Raw genomic sequence first — 7,085 nt, 5'->3', positions numbered from 1 at the left:
AAGGGCCAGATTCAAGCAGTGGATTTAAAACAAGGAAATGAATGAAAGTCTGTCTATTAAACAGAGAAAAATCACAATGCTTCACCACTGCCCCCTCCCCCCTGCTACCTGGCTCTCAAACACTCAACCAGGGTTATATCCTTTGCATGGGAGCCTGGGAGAGCCTTCTTTAGAGGCAATGGGCAATGAATAATCCCAAATTAACAGATATCTTGGGTAAGGGTCTATCAACAAAAAATTTGGAAGTCTCTTTAACTTTTCTTCCCATAAAAGATTGTATGGGATTCTAAGGTCCCAAACATGTCCATGTCCATGGGTAGCTTGAAAGTAACTAAAATAAAAAGGAAGTGGAGGAATACTGATTAAGGATATAGGTGATATTTTATGTTAAAACTGGGACTCCATGGGGGTAATGGGGAGCTGTTGGAGGATGTCAGTCTGAGATGAACCAGAATGAAGTGAGAATTAAGAGCAGCAACCAGGATGTCTTTTTCCTAACTACCATCAAGGAGGCAAGGGGGCTGGACAGTATCAGGGACAGAGTATCACCAGTGCACTATCCAATCCAGTAAACATCCTGTGTGTACCTAGTATGCTCCAGGTTCTGGGTTAGGGAACATATGTGGATATAGGGCTAAGATGCTGTTCTTGCCTTCAATGAACTAGCAAACTACCCAGGGGAGACTGCCAGTCCTTAAGCTCCCTACTGTCCTAGGGCAGACACAGGGGTCCCAAGACTTTCCTGATACCTTCACAGCCAGGAGGCACAATTTAATACAGACACACCCTCATTTCTTCTCCTCCAGCCTGACACAAACTGTATTTCCCAGAGCACTCTTGCTCAGTTTGCACAGCCAAAGGTCCCTTCTGACTTCATGTCAAACCAACAAATAAGCATGGAACAAGCTCACTATGTGCAAAAGACTAGCTAACTTTGGCATTCAAATTTAATGTCTTCAAAATATAGGAGGGCTAATTTAGCAGGTAGCAGAGAAAGAAGATTTGGTATTATAAGCTGTAGTTTCAGTCTGCACAGACTCTCAAAGCCTTTTAAAAAGAGGAGCTTTTTAAAAAAAATTTTAGTCCTATACCTCTGGACGGAAGAAATGTCCCTCAGACAAATTGTCACAAAGCTTTGAGGCCACAGCACAATGCTAGGAGAACAGAGAGGCATAGACAAGATCTTCAGAAATACAGTGGCTTAGGTCTACAGCTGTGGACCACAACATTTTTGTTTGCACACCCTTAAAATAAAAACTAGTAAACACTAAGTAGTCATGCCCAACAAGCACATGAAAAGATGCTCAACATCACTAGTTATTAGGGAAATGCAAATCAAAACCACAAAATGACACCACTTTATACCCACTAGGTTAGTCATAACTTTTTTGTAATGAAAAAGAGAACAAGAGTAATCAAAGAAGCAGAGAAACTGGAACCCTTGTACATGGTTGCTGGAAATGTAAAATGGTGCAGTTTAGAAAAGTTTGGCAGTTTCTCAGAAAGTGAAACAGAATTATCAGCAATTTTGTTTCTAGGTACAGACCCCCCAAAATTGGAATTCAAACAAATACTTGTACATTCATGTCATAGCAAGAGGATTCACAATAGCCAAAAGGCTGAAACAAGGCAAATGTCCAGCAGCTGATGAATAAATAGGCACAATGTGGTATATACAGACAATGAAATATTCAACCATAAAAGGAAATGAAGTACTGATACATGTTTCAACTTGGATACACCTCAAAAACATTATGTTAAGTAAAAGAAGCCAGACACAAAAGGTCACATATTGCATAATTTGGTTTATATGCAACACCCAGAACAGGTACATCCATAGAGACAGAAAACCAATTTGTGGTTGCCAGGAAATGGGTAGGGAGTGGATGAATGGGAGTTCTTGTTTAATGGGTACAGAGTTTCCTTTAGAGATGATGAAAATGTCTTAGAAATAGAGGTGATGGGTGCACAATATTATACATACACTAAATGCCACTGAATTCTATGCTTTAATATGGTTAATGGTTAATTTTATGTTATATGAATTTTACTCAGTAAAAAAACCCATAAAAGAAAAATACATGTTTTTAGTTAATATTTAACATTTTTGAACATAAGAATAAAGAATTGCAAAAGATGTGATTTCAGGTATATTAATTGGTACTGATGAACTGCTGGCTGTATAGAGGCCAGCTCTCTTGTATATTATAACATTTGAAAATAAAACTGTTATGTCGTTCTTTTAAGTATATCCATATAGGGCCACCTGGGTGGCTCAGTTGCTAAACTGCCCACCTTGGCTAAGGTCATGATCTCAAGGTTGGTGAATTCGAGCTGTCTCTACCCTACCATCAGGCTCTGTGCTGACAGCTCAGAGCCTGGAGCCTGGCTTACAGCCTTCCAATTCTGTGTCTCCCTCTCTCTCTGCCCGTCTCCTATCCCCCACACACATACTCTCTCTCTCTCAAAAATAAACATTAAATATGTCCATATAATCTTAATGCTCTAATCTGATACCCCATTGCCCATTTTTTAAGGTTTTATTTCTTTCTTGAGAGAGAGCAAGTCGGGGAGACACAGAGAGAGAGGGGAACAGAGGATCCAAAGCTGGCTCTGTGCTGACAGCAGAGAACCTGATGCGGGGCTGGAACTCACAAACTGTGAGATCATGACCTGGGCCAAAGTCTGAGGCTTAACTGACTGAGACAGCCAGACACCTCCTCCATCACCTATTTTTTAAAGTACATGAACAACCTCTTCTTTTTTTTTTTTTTTGAACAACCTCTTCTTTATCAGTTATTCTATATCATTCCTTTTTATCCTTGAAATTATATTTCCATTACCTTTCCTCTCAGATTTTTATCTTTGTATAATTTTTAAAGGTTTTTTTTTGTTTGATTGATTGTTTGTTTGTTTCCAGGGATGCCTGGCTAGTTCAGTTGGAAAAGCATAGAACTCTTGATCTCAGAGTTCAAGTTCAAGTCCCACATTGGGTCTAGAGATTACTTTGAGAAGGAAAGCTGACAAAAGCAGATATAAAAGAGCCAGTCAGATGTCCAAGGCCAGATAATCCCCATGCATTCTTTTTGCTTTCATAATCTTGCTTGCCTCTTGATCAGCCTACTGCCTGTATAGCACAACCAATAAGTGCCCCCCCTTTTTTTCCTGGAGCCCCTGCAATCCCACCCTGTGCAGCCAATAGAAAGTTTCCAAGTATCCTGAAGCTGGCCAGGAATAAAGTATGCTAGCACCAGGGCTGGGGGCTCAGCCTCTAGAGAGGAGTCCGCTGGGCCAGCACCGATGCAGAATGAAGAGTCTTTTCTGATTCCCTGAGTGTGTGTCACTTGTCTCTTAAAGTGTGCTGAATATCTGCTGTAACATTTTTTGGTGCATTGGCCAGGAAGCTGGCAGCCATGCTGGCCCCATGAGCCACTGTTGTCAGAAGCCAGTGGAGAGGCCACTCATCTTGGGCCCCTGTGATGGAAAGGAAGGTGCCCGACCAGTGATTTCACTGGATCTCGACCCTCACAGGGCCAGACAATAGTTGCCCACTGCTGCACTTGAACAGACTCCAAGGTTAAATCAGAAAATTCTACTAGGATGGGACATTAAATCGGGTAAATGTCCCTGAGGACCCAGGAACGAATTCAGGCCCATCCTAATGGCAGAAGGGGAGCTTGATCACCTCCCAGGTCATAATGACATAGTCACCACATAGGACAGGGAAATCCTGAGTGGAAGTCTGCAATCTGTCTGAATGTGTATGTGGTGCCTGGGCTCCACAATTGCAGCTACAGAGCCTGAGTGGGTACTACCCTGTGGTTCCATGACGACCCCATACGTCTCAAGGCAGAATCAGGTCTGCAGAGACCTAATCCAAGTCAGGGGTTTATACTGACCTGACAATGCTAAAAGGTGTCTAAATCTCCGCAAGGGAAGTGGCCAGGAGGACAAAACCTCTTCCTCAAGTTTGTCCTGCAACACTGTACATTGGGAGGGCCCCATCTAGGATATCAGGATGGGGTGGGGGGATTCCTCAAAACCAACTGTTAGAGCCAAATGTCTCTGGTTAGTTCACCTCAGAACGGGCATATTAATATTCCCAAGCAGCTGGTGAAACTCTCTTTGTTTTGGGGAAATTCCTTGTCTTCTCTTACTGACATGGACCGCCTAATTCCACTAGTGGAAACAAAACAAAATAAAAACCTGGAATCTGCTCCTCTGAGCTGACAAGATTTAAAAGTGGGAATTCTCTTTCTCTGCCTTCTGGAAGCACCTTGCCTCTTCTGCCTTCCCTTCCCCCACCCTCTGGTTTCTGCACCACCTGAGCTGCGGCTTGCATAACTGGTTCCTCAATGCCTCAGGCACTGTCAGCTCCTACTCCCACCCTAGATGTCAGGAGTAAAGGCCACCCACTTCAGATTTTCTCATCTGTGTTCCAGGTAAAAATTAGCCATGGGAAACAAATTGTCTTAAGTGGACCCAAGTAAAATGTATTCAATGCTTAAGCTAAGTTTGTTGATTTGAGACAGAACTATTTATCAACATGAGAGAAAGACAGAAAGACAGAGAGAAGGAAGGAAGGAAGGAAGGAAGGAAGGAAGGAAGGAAGGAAGGAAGGAAGGAAGGAAGGAAGGAAGGAAAGAGAGAGAGAGAGAGAGAATGACAGACAGAAAGAAGAAAGAAAGAAAGAAAAAGATAGAAAAAAATGTATTCTACCTAGATTTGCTGAAAGTCAAATAATTTCGTATTATCTCTGTTCCAACTGGTTAGCAAAAGGATGACTTAAATAATGGTTAACTTTATCTGTCTCATAGTTTTCATGGCTAATTGTTAAGATAGCTTTCAAAGCCTTTGGTAACCTAAAAAGTTTTGCTTGCATGATAAAGTGGAATTGAATTCATTGGATATCTAAGGAAGTAAGAGGAAAAAGCACTAATTACTAGACGTAGGTTTGTGTTTTCAACTTGTTGCAGAGAAACTAAGGATATTTACATCTCTTGGAAAACATACTTTGTGCTTAACTGATTCATAGGTTTGCCATCTAAGGAATTCTGATGTAACAGTTCATAATTGGTTACTACTTATTTCACTGTAGACTAAGGTTTCTAAGAGTTAAAATTCTGCCAAATGTAATTAAGGCTGATGGAAATAAGAAAATAACTTTGTATGTAAAAAAAAAAGTAGATATGTAAAAAGACATAAGAAATACAAATACATTTTTGTTACAAGTAAAAGAAAGTAATTTTGTCCTAAATGAGACTAATTATTTGCAGACAAATGGCTTGAGACAAAATCTGAATGCAAAGGAGAACTGTAGTAGGTTCATGAAGGAAAATCTTTAAAAAAGAAATTTTATATAAAGTCAGGATGGACTCAGGTTAAAATGAATGGATTTTAAAGGTACACTGGTTTAAGATTTAAAAAATCAAGATATATGTAAGCAATATATGGTGGATCCTGATTTAACGGCAACCCTCGCTGAAGTCCAGCAATCAGGAGGGGAAACAATTAAGGGTCCCTTACCTGTATCCAAAGCAGACCTAGAGAAGGAGGAAAGAAAGTGTTCCACCTCTTCCTCCTTGTGTCCTCAGTCTACATAATAAGTGCAGTTCTGCTCCCTGCTGCCCACCTTATCTAGGCTCTCCCCATAACGTAACAGGCATGTTTCCGTTGTGAGAAGCTAAAATGCCAGGAGAAACCTTTTACATTACAAGGTTTAAGACAGATAAAAGGACGTCTAGGTAAATTTTCTGATCAGGTAAATACAGAGAGAGGCTTTTCAGAATATTACATACGTTTTTGAGATGACTTGCAAAGATAAAATGCTTTTGTTAAATCATACTCTTAATGAGACAGAAAACTGTGGGGTTCAGGCAACAGCTAAGAGATATGAAGATGAGCAGCTCATTACTTACCATGGGATTGGGGGTCCTATGGGGAACTTCTAGCTCCCTACTGGAGTTCAGGCAGTTCCACCCCAAGAGCCTAACTGAGATTAAGACCATCCCACTGGGGAACAGTATCACTGCTACTTCCTAGCTTGTGTTTTTAGAAAATTAAAGAAATCTAAGATTAAGCCCTTAACTATGCTAAATTAGCCACTATTTTACAAGCACAGAATGAGAGCCCAATGGTCTTCCTGGAGAGGTTGAGGGAGGCTCTCATTAAATACATGGCTATCTCCCCTGATATCCCTAAGGCTGAGATGATTTTAAAGGACAAATCTGTCTCTCAATCAGCCCTAGGTATTCAGAGGAAATGCAAAAATTGGCTGTTGGCCTGGAAGGGACCTTAGAGGAGCTCTTATGAGCTGCCAATCAGGTATATTACAACTGAGGTGAGGGGGGGGGGGGTGGAAAGGAGACTTAAAAAAAATGTAAGGCCTTAGTTACAGCCTTAAGTACTAAGTCAGACTAGACTTTCTGAGGTCCTGGCACCAAATGCCACTTATGTGGCCATTCAGGACACTGAAAAAAGACTGGCCTCAGAAGAGACAATAGACGTCAAAGCCCCGGAAGCCATGGCCCACTGTGGAGACAATCACTGGAAGCCTGAATGCCCTCAGGACCTCTGTTGGCAGGGCTCAGATAATCAGTGTCCCTGAAAGGGACTGATGGCGCCTGGGGCTCTTTGCCATGGCTCCCCAGAACCAACTACTATTGGAAACCCACAGCCTTAGGAACTCTGGATATAGAAAACAAAACAAAACAAAACAAAACAAAACAAAACAAAACAAAAAAACCCCAAAACCCGAAAATCTCAATTGATTTCCTTCCTGACCTGGGAGCCACCTTTTTGTCCTCCTTTTTACTCCTGGCCAACTATCCAAACTCAGCATAAGAATTAGAGGCATCTCCTGGGGTGCTTGGGTGGCTTAGTTGGTTAAGCGTCCAACTTTCGCTTAGGTCATGATCTCACGGTTCGTGGGTTCGAGCCCCACGTCGGGCTCTGTGCTGACTGCCAGCTCAGAGCCTGGGGCCTGCTTCAGATTCTGTGTCTCCCTCTCTCTGTGACCCTCCCCTGCTCACGCTGTCTCTCTCTCTCCTAGAAATAAATAAAAATATTTAAAAAAAAAAAAAAAA

The sequence above is a fragment of the Hyaena hyaena genome, unplaced genomic scaffold (assembly GCF_003009895.1).
Source record: "Hyaena hyaena isolate Hyena2069 unplaced genomic scaffold, ASM300989v1 scaffold_18, whole genome shotgun sequence".
NCBI classification, from domain to species: Eukaryota; Metazoa; Chordata; class Mammalia; order Carnivora; family Hyaenidae; genus Hyaena; species Hyaena hyaena.
Note: the sequence above shows the minus strand (reverse complement) of the source record.